Source organism: Pyrgilauda ruficollis, unplaced genomic scaffold, assembly GCF_017590135.1.
Source record: "Pyrgilauda ruficollis isolate IOZ18807 unplaced genomic scaffold, ASM1759013v1 scaffold3, whole genome shotgun sequence".
Classification (NCBI taxonomy): Eukaryota; Metazoa; Chordata; class Aves; order Passeriformes; family Passeridae; genus Pyrgilauda; species Pyrgilauda ruficollis.
The window spans coordinates 16,754,741-16,768,790 of NW_024524377.1; the positions used below are offsets into that span (position 1 = coordinate 16,754,741).

At 36.6% G+C, this 14,050-nt stretch overlaps 1 protein-coding gene across 3 annotated transcripts in view; it reads left to right on the forward strand.

Moving 5' to 3' along the window:
- The window catches only part of B3GALT1 (beta-1,3-galactosyltransferase 1), a 175,521-nt gene that overhangs the window by 70,475 nt on the left and 90,996 nt on the right, over nucleotides 1-14,050 (forward strand). For all 3 annotated transcript variants that reach the window (XR_005955597.1, XM_041473257.1, XM_041473258.1), the window contains one exon: nucleotides 6,725-6,864. The gene's annotated coding sequence lies outside the window, so the exon portion shown is untranslated. The remainder of the gene's footprint in view (nucleotides 1-6,724; nucleotides 6,865-14,050) is intronic.

The following is a 14,050-nucleotide window of genomic DNA, read 5'->3' on the forward strand; positions in this document are numbered from 1 at the left end:
TCATGGTCTCCATTTTATAGAAGAGGGAGAAAAGCCTAGAAGCCATGAAATGAATTTGAATTTCCCTGAGTCCTGCTCACCAGGCTAACTCTGTTATATTCCAGACATAATGTTTAACCCTGTCTTTGTCACCTTGAGACAGGAAACTCAGTTTGAAACTATACATATCTACTTTTTCAGTGCTGTCAGGGGACATGAAAACATTATGTTTATGATTGCCTGCTACCTTCCAAATAAGGTGGAACTTTTAAAATTCTAGTGTGACCTGAAGGGGTGCGTTTTTAAAACAGTTCTGTTAAAAGACAAATAACTGATCTGATAGTTCCATGTGTCAATAGTCATCATGAAGAGCTTCTAGAGACAAGAATCTCTTAATTAAGTTTAATGTAATTTAACTCCTTGACAATATTTTTTTGGTCTTCCAAAGACCACAGAAGAGGGTTTGGTGGTCTCTAAACTGTTCCTGAAGGTTTGGTCTGAGCTTTTAACTCTTCTGTCCATTGCAACTATTTGCTCTGTCCTGCACCATTATAAAATAACTATAGTTTACTACTCACAACAATAAAGATCGGTAGCATTGAGGCCAGTGCCTCTGTCAGGAGGAAGCAAGAGAAGAGCGAAACGAAAAAGTGTTAGATTATTCATGTGCTGCAGTTCTGACTCAAACAAATCACACATGCCAAAAGCAAAGTGTCTGTTTCAGTTCTATGGGCCCTTCCTCTTTGATAATTCGGCAGCAAACAACTTTGTGATCCTCACAAACTTGCCTTCAAACTCCTGCCTTGGCTGTGCTACTCACAGAAGGAGCAAGCAGAGAGGAGAAACAAAGCACTGCTTTTTCTCTCTTCACACTCTCCAAACTCTCTCCAGTTCCTCTCCGGTAACATTCACGATGGCACTCCTCTGCTCATCTCTTCCTGTGTAATACACTTCAAAACATGCTTTCTCACATATAACCAGGGAGAGGAGATACTTTGCATAAGAAGAATGAAATCAGAGAGAGAGGTATCTTGAAAGTAAGTTTAGGACATGACGTGGAAGTTTGGACGCCTCATCACGTAGGACATAAGAGGACACAAGGAACCAGGAAAGAGAGAGACAAGCTCATCTTGCCATTGCAAAGTTCATCCAGCTCAAAAGCATATACCAGCAGCAACTGCAGATACATTTAACTTCTTACCCTACTAATCCTCATTTTACATACTTGTTTATATACAGCCCCCTCAGCCTTCAGCAGTAGAGCTGTCTGAGATTTGTAATGTGATGTTTCATGGATGCATGAATATTTGAGCTGTAATTATTTTATCCAAACAGGTTTGTTCTACTTTAATCACAGTATAACTAGATTTCAAAATATGTGCCTTTAGAAAGCACTGAGGGGGAAAATAGGTATCAAAATCTTATTAATTGTATACACAATAAAAAAACCCAGCTTTACAGAGCAGCACATGAAGGTAGGGAAAAAAAGGGAAAAATCATACAAATATTTAAAGCACAGAGATCAACTATCTAGAGTCCTACCAGCAGACAAATTAGTAATAGATAATGATAGTCTCAAATACTTGGTAATAATTAATATAAGATAATAAAATAAATTGCAAAATAAACATGAATCAAGAAGAGCATTTCAAAAAAACTAAGTCAGCATAATGAGCTAAAAATTAAGGAATAAGACCCTCTAAATTTAACAGTAATTTTTAATCAGAGGCTGAAACACCTAATAATATAACTGAGATGGTTTTGCAGTAAGCAATTGATCTGCTGTATATTTGAAATACTTCCAGGGCAAAAGGAAGTATAGCCTTTTGCATAACACTGTAATGAGCAGATTAATTAAATGAAGTAAGTGTATTAAAGCCCGTGCATAACAAGGAATGCCCCATCTCAGGCAGCCAGCTGGTAGGCTCAGTTTTCATATCAAGGTGCAGTATTTCTGGAGCACTGATTTTTCATCAGGATGGAATCCATAATGCTACAAAAGTGAAGAGGCACAGAATCAGCCCTCTTCTTCTATACAAAGGATTAAAAAAGGAATTAAAAAACATGGACACTTTAAGCAGATTTAATTGTTCAGTTGAGATAAAAGATATTAAAACTACTAAAAATAGCAACTACTTTTTTTTCAACTGACAAAGCATCAGATGTTATTTGTTCTTTCACCCAGCAAACAGAAACCAGTTGTTTCGATGTCAGCTGTTGAAAAAATCATTGTGTGCAAGTTAAAATGCTCACTGGAAAAGCACAGTTGAATTAAGCATAGTCTGCACAGATCAGTCACAGAAGGTCATGCTTTACTGACACGGGAGTACTGTGAAGACGTTACTGCCATGACTGATGAAAGGAATTCAGTAGATTTATGATAGCCTGATTTGACAATGCCCTTCCCTCAGAAATTAATGACTACAGGACAGTGCTAGGACATCAGGAGTAAATGAAACTGTTAGTTAAAAATAAGAGCCGGAAAAAATACATCTGAAAGCTTTTTTTTTTTTTTTTTTTTTTTTTAATGTTTTCAGGGGGAATTATGTAGGTCTAAATCAAACTTCTGGTACACCCATATTATTTGGTTAGGGACAAGGATGCTGACTCCTTTTAAAAGGCAACTAAATTACAAGGAGATTACATTACCCAAAGGAATCAGTTGATGACCAAGTTGACTCTGTTATTTAAAATGCTTAATATGGACCAGCTGGACAACCACTTACCATGGGAAAAAAATGACTTGTCCCATGGTGAAACACAAGATCTTTACTGAGTCTTTGGAAAAACTCAAACATAAATTAACTGGTGTATACCAACATTCAGCAGTTTTTGTGCCTACATTCAGCAGCTTTTAAAATGCCGGCCTGGAAGATACAGATGTGTAAAACTTCTTTCATAAATTCTATCAGTCCCTCTACTGGAACAAAAAACTTCTTATATAAATATTAAGCTACCTAATACAACGAGCAAATCTAGTATAGAATCTTGAGAATTTCTGATAGCACATGGAAGGTGTCATCTTCTATGAAATGCAGCAAGTTTTCAGAGTAATTGCTGAAGAACTCTATCAGATACACATTAAAAGTTCTTTGTTTCCTCTAATTGAAACTTGTGTTATTAAGTTACATTTTAAAAATGCTGATTTTTCTCTTAGATGAGAATCGGTATAAAGTAATTAAAATAAAACCAAGACTATCAAAGTCCAACTGGGCCAAAGAATCAGAAACTTAAGTGCAAGACATAAGCTTGAAACTAGGATAAGGGATAACTAAAGGCTAGATAAAACATACATACCCATAACAACAGGGTATTATCACAATACTCTTAGAATCAATTAAACTTTCGTTTGGTTTTTTGCCCTGAACTTTTCCTTCCCTTGATCTGGTCTGAAGGGATTTTATTGGTCATACCTTTGAGATAAGTGTTTTCTGCAAGGGAGACAGTTTGCTCTTTCTGGTTCATATGTTAAAAGACACCATGGCTCTTGAAGCTTTCAGCCCTGCTGTAGGTTCTGTACATGCACAGGGATCCTTCCCCAGTGAACTCAAGACTCCAGACCCCAACATGATTTCCTCTGCTTCACACCATGTCATGTACACTAGCCAGTAGCCTGAGCCCCCTACATCTCTGAAAACTGAGATTTCCAGATGACAAGCTGATCTGACTTGGTTACTGAAACAGTGCTGTAGATACCAAAGGAACTAGAGCAGATGGAGTGACACCCCTAGCTGATTATTTCTGAGCAATGGGAAAGGTAGTTCAGGTATGGATCAGCACTGCAGCTCATTTTCATTTTAACCAAGCCATCTTTATGTAAAGGTTTTAAAACAGAACCAAGTTACCATGGAAACTGATTGAAGCAAAGACTTACTGTAAATTCTTTTCTAGACAATGATAACAGGACTGACAGGTGGGCTGTGAAAGGAAAACGAGTGCAATACAGAGTAAGGCACCTTGACCTGTTTCCCCTTCCTAGAAGTGCTGTCATTTATAGCTCTGCTTTATCTCTATGTTTTCCATGGTGATATATTGAAAATATTTTAGAAGCACCTCCCATCTAAATGAACCTTTTATTTTGTCATAATCATATTTTCAAGGAGATATACAAAAAAGAGAAAAGAGCTAAAGGGCAGGGCACGCCACTTATTTTCCCAAATTATTCTGTCTTACTAGAACCATCAGGGAGGGAGAGCCATCTCTCAGGAAACACATTTGCATAAAGTGCCCTTTCCCACCAATGTTTATATTTTGGTCTTGAAATACACTCTAGGTACATTTACATCCTAGCACAGTACTCTCCTTTTACACTGTGAAGGAAAGTAACAGGAACTAAGTGATTTTACCAAAGAAATACATCTTGTCCCTTTCCCATAAGTTTACAAGTATACCTATTTCTGTAATTCTATTTAAAAAAATTATGTCTCTGTAAATATCTTTCTTAACCTGATGGATGATGGCAAGAATAACAGAGATTAGAGCACCCAGCCCTCAAAAAACAGCTCCAGAGTTTTAAGAAAGGAAGTTGGCAGAATGAACAGCAGAGCTTGTACCTTTTCCACTTGGAATAGTTAGCTGGCAGCACTGGAAAAGATTTCAGCATATGAATATGGAAGTTTTTTTTTTTTTGGTTTTTTTTTTTTTGTTTTTTTTGGGGTTTTTTTTGGTTTTTTTTGTTTTTTTTTGTAATTCTGTGCTGGGTGTTTCTACCTGCTGTGCTTAATTTCAGAACCTCGTGTTACCATTAGAGAAAAATAATGTCTTTTGCAATATAATATTCTACCAAAAGGAAGGAAAAGGGGGAGATTTTCTCCTGGATGAGAAAAAAAGGAATTCTTGATTTTGTCCTGATACTTTTCTAGCCCAAAGTTTCTTCTTGGTTCTACCTCCCAGCTGAGCTGTGTTTGCACATGCCCTTCTGACACAATCTATAAAACAATTTTCTTCCGAGTTTTAGGAGGTTTGCTGTCATCAACAGACATGTTTGGTCCCAGCACGCTAGAACCACAACAGACAGTCACCTTTTCCAGCAGGTTTGCCTTACAGCTAAAAGTAACAGCAGCAGCTGCTCTTGTTGTCAGAAGTAAATATACTTCTCACCTTCAGTCTCTGCCTTTCTCAGCACTGAGGGGGTGGGGACTTGACAGATGGTTCCTGCTAACATATCTCAGATAAAATGGTATTTGGTGTATGGCATAAATTTCCAGGCAAATAAGAATGTTTTTCATTTAATATCATCCCTGTGAAAAGCTGGATACTTGATAAGATGTGGCATGCTCTAAGGCAACACATCTTGACATGTCAAAGTGTATGAGGATGAACCCAGTGGCAGAACTCCCTGATAAATGATGCACAGGGCAACTTCTACTTGTCATAAGTGAGTTTTGATGCCTGTGTTTATTACATGTAAAGCTTTTTGCCAATCAGACAAAGCAAAACACAAATCCTAATTCTACTCTTTTTAAGCAAATTACAACTTCTGTTCTGTCCACTGTACAGGCTCAGCTGTCAAGCACACTTGTGCAGAGGTTTGTGCAGTCCTTGAGCCTGGACACTCAAGGACTCCTTGCATTTAAAGAAAGCCATTTTAAGTACTTCTATGCTTTCTGTCTTCATTCTGACACAAATCCTACTGGAAAGCAGTCAAAAATATAGCTGCTGTCCTTCTCAAGAAAATAAATTCCCCATGAACACAAAAATTATTTCAAAATGGGTTTTTTAATCCTAGAAATAGTATCCCAATCGTCAACAGTTTAATACAATTGAAATTCCTTGGCATTACTGTACATTCCCAATTTTAATTATTTTTCGTATCTGGTTGTGTGACGAAAATGTGTTGTTTCAAATAATCTTCATCAGACTCCACAAAGAGGTGTTTATCTTGGACTTAAGGAAGTCAGAGGCTTAGGTATAAGAATGTTGGTAATACTTAAGGTCATAACACAGGACAGCATAATTTTAATTTACAAATTCTCACCTAAAGGCATGATTATTCAAAGCAAAGGTGGAGGAGGGATTGTTTGGAACTGGAAAAAGCCAAGATATAAGTTCTGGGAGAAGAAAACGACCACAACAAAAAGAAACAAAAAAACCCCAGCAACCAAACAAGCCACACCCCAAATCCCACCAAAAAAAACCAAAACAAATCAAAACACACCACCAAAAAACATCAGAGTGATAAACCAGAAGACTGAACAGACAAACCTTAAAACCACAGTTTACAGAATTGCCATTCGCAATTTAAGGATAATTCTTCCAAGCCTGATCAGAATTCTGTGAAAATCACTGAACTTTGCAGAGGTGTCTCAGGCAGGCACCTGGTAAACTTCAAGACCAGGCCTAAAATAAATCAGGTCAGTGCTGCAAGTAAACTAGTCTGTGACACCTCTAAGCATGAGTGGTCACTCTAAAGGTGTTGTTTGGGCTTCCAGAGGACACCTTGACAAACACTTGTATTCTCTGTTTCTCATAGCATGCATTTTCTAGGACACACATTATTTCTACATGGTTGTGTTGACACATTTTGAGAAAAAAAGATCTATATAAATAGGTTTTGTGCATCGATTTAAGTGGTTAGCAGTATAAAATTACGTCAGTATTCATACCTGCAAATTTATTACTTCAGTACTTGACCTCAAGTATCTAATTGTTCCATCTCTGTTTTCATGGAAGACAGAAGGAAATGTAATGAAACAATAAGTCTGTCATTTACACATACGTAACTCACGCATTTTTGTTGATGCAGGTTTTTCAATACAGAGTTCACACTGGTTTCATATGTGATGAGGAGACAAGCAAACAGTGGAGAACAGCAGTAGATACAATGCAGATAAGCAAGAAAGAAAAATTAAGGATGAAAAGACGGAGCTGTTTCTAAGAAATCAGGTAAGGAATTCAGATGATTCTCGATAAAGTGTAAAATGTACAAAGAATTGTGCCAAGTAGTTTATCCTGCCCTTTCTGGTATTTCTGAGAATTCCTTCTATATGTGTCTAGGACATATGTACACACACAATACATATACCCTACAAACCCCCACTTACACAATGAATTTACTTTTTGAGCAAAATTGCTGTTACTCTCAGTGCAAATATTTATTACACTGGTATCCTACAGTTCTTTTCATAAAATCAATTTCCTGTATTTCATTTTATTTCCTTTAAATAAACCATTGTACTAGTTGCTACAGGAAGCCAACTGAGTAGTGGCTTGACAGAGGAGTAAAAGTGAGTTGTGCTGTGCGTGCTCCTGTTCCCTCTCGACAGCCCCAAGTTGTCAAACCTTACAATGTCCTGTCCTCAAACCCTTGGGACATTACAAGCACACTGCAGAAAAGCACCATCTCTTATCACCCACCCCTCCCTTCCTAGGTGACAGGTGGAAAGTTTGTTTAGAGCTTGGGCACACTTACATTTCCTAAGCATGACCAGAGAGGAGTAGAAATATATTTACCAAAGACCAAATCTGGACAAACAGGGAAGAACAATTCATCCTTTCCTCATCTGCTCTCCTGCTTTGGAGAAAAGCTGCTGCACCACTTGTAGCATCACAGTGGGAGCACAAACATGGTGGAGACTGTATAATCTCTGCTCCCTAAAATAAACTGGACACTAGGCTAACTGCACGTTACCTGATGGAACTGTTCATACAGAAACATCCTATAAAATTTTTAGTGACACTTACTTTCAGAATAGTCTGAAATTATATTTTTGCCACAGAAAACCACAACTAAACATTACAAATCTATTTAATCAATACCTCTCCCTTCCACTCACAAAACTAAAGCTAACCTAATATGCTGGTATAGCAACACACATCAAGTATTAAGAAATGGTTACTTACAGGTTTTTGCATTCCTAAGTAACACCATCAGCTTATCACACCCATTCAGTATATCCACAAAGAAGAAATTCCTTTAGAGTTTGGCCCTGTAGAAGTACTTTAACTCATCTACAAAATCTTTATTTACGCTAACATTTAGTTTTCATAGAACAGCATCTAATGTTTCCAGACAGCATGTTTCAGAAGACTGACTCCAAACCTATGGAAATTCACAACTGAAAAAACACGTTCTATTAATTGCCCAAAAGATCTAAAGTCATTAAAACATATAAAAATCCTTAGCCAAGCCTCACAAACTATACAAAACTCATTATTACTGTTAACATATCAATTACGTTGCACAATTCATGATAACACAATACTCTGCTGATGATAACTTTGTGCAGTTTGGTAGGACTGCCACATGTTGAGACATTCTGTCAGTTCCTGGTTGTTGTTGATTGATGGCTGCTGCACACTTGCAGAGTATCAGCAAGGAGGTCTCCAATGGGAGAAGCAGCATCATACAGCTGGAGTTTCTCTAAGACGTGCAATTTTCATGAGTTACAAACTTGGGAATGTCACACTGTAAAAGCTACAAGATAAAAGGCACTGCATGCTGTTACAGCTGATTCCATTTGCCATATGGTATGCTATTACTTTGCATTACCTTGGGGAGGGCACCAAAAGGGAATGAACAGAACACACTCAAGGCATATAGAAAAAGGAGGGCAAATTGCATAGTTCTTAATTATATCAATAACGTCTGTAATTGAAACGGAGATGCAACTCATTATTGAGTTGAAAGTGCAGTACACTACTTTCCAGCTACTGAAAAGCAATAAACTCTATCAGGAATATTTTAACAGGAAGAAATTGCCAGCCACGATATGTAAAGACCTACAGAAAACATTAAAGGGGATTTGACATAAAAGTCAGCAAATGCTATGTGCAATGCTACACATATTCCCAAAATATGGTTTACATCAAAGATAATTTTACGTGAGGTAGGCTGGAGAAAACATTTAATCAGTAATTTCTAAATGAGATTCCACAGGCACACCTATAATAAAACCAACACATGAATTATTAAAACAAAGTGGGAGGGCATTTGCTGAAAACAGCTAAAGTAAAACAGTAATTAATTGTGTCCATTTAATATCAGGTAAGTGAGCTGTCCCTAGGACCTAAGAAATTTCAAAACAAACAACTCCAAATTTAAAAAGGCTTTCTCTTTACAATATATTAGAATTTACAAGCAGAATTTTCTGACTGAAACAAAACCCAGCCAAGGTTAGATCATTCTTTGGGAGCTATTATTCAGTCACCACTGAAAATTTTAAATGAGAAATATTGTGATACCAATATCAGAAACATACAGGCCTGCTGGTTTTAGGAGTAATTTGGCTCTCAATGCCATAGTCTATTGAATAAGACATTTTAAGATCTGTTAAAAGAACAGAATATTTTCAAATTATTCATGATAATTGTGCAGTATTTCAGATGACATCTTCAAATCTGTCATCTATTCAAGTGTTCCATTCGAGCAGCCAAAAAGCAGATTGCTCCATTTAGCCAGACCTCTAGCAGGATTAAATCAGATAAATTATATTAATTCCAAATATTTCCTACTATGGGTTATGTAGTGTGCTTTCCCATTAGTTTTTACCAGCTATTAGGAAGATTTTTTTTATAAGTCATTTAAGTGTCTCAATGGCATTTGAAGAAAACAGAAGCTCACAGGTAAGTAAATGGCTGTAGGGCCCTTGCTAGATTGTACTCACTACCAAAACCCACTGGGTGCAGTTTACCAGTCTCAGGGTTTGCCACTGCACTGGTTAACATCTGTAAATACTTGCTGCCCAGTAATGGTAGGAGGGGCCAAGCTGTAGTTGCTGTGCAAATTACTGCACCGGTTTTCATTTCTCAGCTAATGGTAACACCGACTCATGACACATTCTCCAGCATCTTATCAAAATCCATGAAGTTTTCACACATCTCAGTGTGTGTGCTATTCATGCTTCTGTTCCAGCCATAAAAAAGGCTGATGGCAGGAATGATGGATGTCACTAAGTGAAGGTTTGGAAGGAAGGAAGGTTGGAAGGAAGGAAGGTTGGAAGGTTGGAAGGTTGGAAGGAAGGAAGGAAGGAAGGAGCCAGTTCTCACTACTATACTCAAGGGTGTTCTTCCTTTTCAAGGGAGCAGGAATCTTGAATATGAGTTAAACAGACAGCTCAAGTTTAAAGACACAGTGTTGTAAATAGACTTGCTAAATTACTAAACATTTGTCTGCTGTTATCTTCTTTAAAGGAAATCTGTTTATTAGTAGATGACAGAGCAATATTTGTATATTTTTTCTTCTAAGAATAAATTCAGTTCCATACTAATGAAAGATAACTAGTGTTTGACAGAATTAGTGTTTACCTTACCCTCCTACATTGGGAGTTCAAAACTAAATTATTTTAAATGCTTTGATTTCTGCTATTCTGATAAACTGTCACCTTGACAATAACCATAAATGAATGTGTTAGTTATGATAAATTTTCAGTGAAGCAGTTCTAAATTGGGAATGGAAAAGAACGTTTTACAATACTTAGTAATTTCTTCTGAAAAGATAGAAACGTTTAATTAAATGTGGAAAATAGAATTTCAGTAAGAATTCTTCAGACTAAAATCTTATCTCATAGCATGTTATTATTTCTACTACTGTTTTTTATAAAATCTATAAACTATTCAAATTTCACATGTAAAACTCAGAAAAACATCAAGAAAATGATAAATTATAGAGTTTGGGAGTTGAAGTCAAGGAAAGAATCATGTTCCAAAGCTTCCTCATGATGAAGTTTTTTCTGCTAGTTCAAATCATTTTAGGCATTTAATTTTTTTGATTAATTGATCATGACAGTACTATAGTATAATACTGATTACCTTATATGTGTTCACTTTCAACGTGTTCAGTTAGTTTAAGGAAATGCTGGTAGGCCAAGAATTTGCTGTGTTTCAGAGGAAGAACATTCAACTACATTCAGCAAGGAGATCAGAAATAAGGTATTTTTATCCAAACACAGTTTTTAGGTAAGCAAGGTTGACGAGTGGCAGCATATAAGAGGATTTCAGAGATGAGAGAATCTTAAAGATGTAACCTATTCAAGAGTACACTGACCACTATAAAGCCATCCTGTCAATTACACATACGGTTTTAGTGAAAATGCAGTATTTGAAAATTTGGAAAAATGGTTATGTAAATAATAAACTGGTTATATAAATAATAACTGGAATAATAAAATTGCTAGTATGGTCAACCTGACTTTCACTTCCAGAGGCACTACCAAATCTGATTTTATAAATACACCTCTACTCAAAAACTTGAAAAATAAGCAACTGCTCTGCGCCTTAGAGGTGCCTCAGACCTAGCTAAACACAATTTGTGTATATTTTAGGCCTACCTTCTTTTGATACATAGTTCAGTTGTCAACTCTCACACGTTTCTTCTAAAAAGATACTTTGCTGGATATTTGCAGTACATTATGAACAGATATTATACCCACTCTGCTGATTTGTGTTAGAGTTCTTGTCTCTTCCATGGATTATTAAGTGTTGAAACCGCAAGTGAACAATAGTATAGTAAAGAAAATATTTATGATTTCAGTGTTTTTTCTAAATCAAGTTATTCACAGCTGGTGCTTCCAAATTCTTCCTTAGTCCTCTTCCTTATTCTGCTTCCTTATTCTGCTTCCAAAATGCTTCCTCATTCTAAATCTAAGTCTTTTTATGGCAGCAAAAGCTGACAGACTCTCAAGGTAAACAACTGGCAAAGACTGAAATCTTCATCACTCAGAGTGATTTTCTGTAGCTCAGAAGAAAACTCAATACCATTTGAGAGTAAGGGCCACAACATGCCCTTAACAGTCCAGCAATGTTATTTGTTATTTTCAGGGGAAATTTTCAGTAAGCAGATCCCAATTTGCAAGCGAGGCCTTTTAACTGCCATGTATGTCTACACTGCACAAATGGCCAATCCACTCTTGAGAACTGAACAGCTTCCTATGCTCTTTTTCCCAGAGATGCACTTCTGTGGTTTGGATATACTGGGTAGGTTCAAAGGAAAACAATTATTCAAAGTATACAACAGAATCTGAAAAATGAACAAGATGAAAAGCATAAAACAGTGTTTTCTGAGCAAGACTCTGCCACCCTTCTTCACACCCTCATCTCCAAGAACACTATATCTGATCAAGCTGCATCCTAAAAGCAACATTAATTGCTTTCCTGGAACAGACTAGTGAACTGCATGCTCAGATGATCTCTAGAATTTCTTATTTTTAAAGCCAGGGACTGCAATAAAATCATGCTAGCAGCAATTACAGTATAAATCGTACATAACTGTACAGAAATAAACCTGCACAGCACCTAAGCCTCCATCAAAATGCAATAAAGTGGGAGGTTATTTTTAAACAAGAAAATACAAGACTGAGCAGGACTGAAAATACCATTTTGTAATTCCCTGCTTATCCCAGCAAAAGACCATCTGATTTCTAAAAAGTGAGTTAAAACATAAGATATATAAATTCCTTTTAGCTGTTTAGAATATTTGTTTTTGACATTGCAAATGACAGTAAATGTGATTAATGGTTGCTGATAATTGGAGTTTCATTTGAGTGGTTATTGCTTGTCAGTGACAATTAATAGCTCCAGAAACCCCCCATTCATTTCACAATATTAAAGAATGATGACTTGTGGGAATTATGCTAAACTAGCACATTCAATTAGATTTGGAATTTTATAGTATATTGAATAACAGTTTATGATCTTCTAATAGCAGTGCTGGTTTATTGTTGCATGGTAATCGCTCTCATTACATGTATGCATATCTGGAGAGTTACAATTTCTACACTCATTAAAATTACTCAATTACATGTTAACATTTCTTTAAAACTACACAGTGCTTCGGTCTTTAGTAGTAGTAGTTTTTAATGACAGTTACACTGGTTTTGTCCCAGTATTTGATGGGCAAGATGCAATGTTTAAGGGATGCAAAAGCAGCTCATGCTCCTTGGTATCAAGCACCAGCTGGAATGACACCTGGGATGGCCACCCAGCTGCAAGTGTCCTGCTACAGCTGGCTGGGCTCTACAAAGCAGGCAACAATTGTCTCATCTGACCATTCCCCAGAATGGTAGGAAGAGAGGAGGGGAAATCTGCAGTAAAGGGAAAGATACAGGTTTTTGGAGAATCACCTCCAAACTTGAGAAGCAGCCTCCCTTTGGCCTCTTCTCCAGTAAAAAAGAAAACAAAACTTCCTACTTCCTGCAGTCTGAAGAGGGAAAAACCAAAAAAACAACCACAAAGCACCACAACAGGAAGGGGGAAGGAATCATGACTGGCAGAGAGAAGCCCATGACAGAAAAAGAGCTAAGTAAAATAAAGTTGACTGAAAATGTTGTTTGCATCAGCACAAAATGGTGCATAGAGTTTAATGTGAGAGACTGGAAAGGGTATTTTTTTCTTTTTTTAAGACATTATGTTTATGACAACATAAAACTTAATAGAACAATTTTTCAAGTTTCTTAACTGAGAAAGCAGCAGGCTCTGAGGTTTAACATGCTTATAAGATAAATCTTGAAAATGTAAGTAGACTAATAAAAATTCTGCCACTCAGGAAGCCAGTGCATTTTTAACACAGAACATCTGCATTGTCAGGAGCTAAGTCACAGATCATTCAATAAAGTTTAAGAAAGTGGGAAAAGGAACAAAGCAGAGAAAGAGCTTTATAAAGTTAAGGCACCTACTGATTTCACTTGCATAAATGCTTTTGCCTAGGACTCTCCTTGACTTCAATTTGCTGATGCAGAGAATACCAATTGTATGAGAATACTGTAAATAAATCTTTCTTCTGCTTTGTCTCTTATTTCAACATGCTCTTAAAATCTACTGGTAATTTTACTCTTCTACTTTACTCTTAGACAAATTATCAAACAAACCTCCCAAATAAAGAATATCCTACTAATTCAGTCTTGCAATTTTCTTCCAAACAAGGAAGTTATCCTAGTGTAATACAAGGTAAGATGAGAACTTTTCTCACAAAAATTGAATTATTTTAGCAAACTAAATTAAGGAAAAAGTCAACAGTAAAAATGAGTTATGATAATTCTAGCAAAATTCCAAGTCAAAACTGCCACCCATTACACATTCTATTTTATGTACTAATTCTCCATCCAGCAGTGAACATTTCCAAGTCACTGCTAAACTC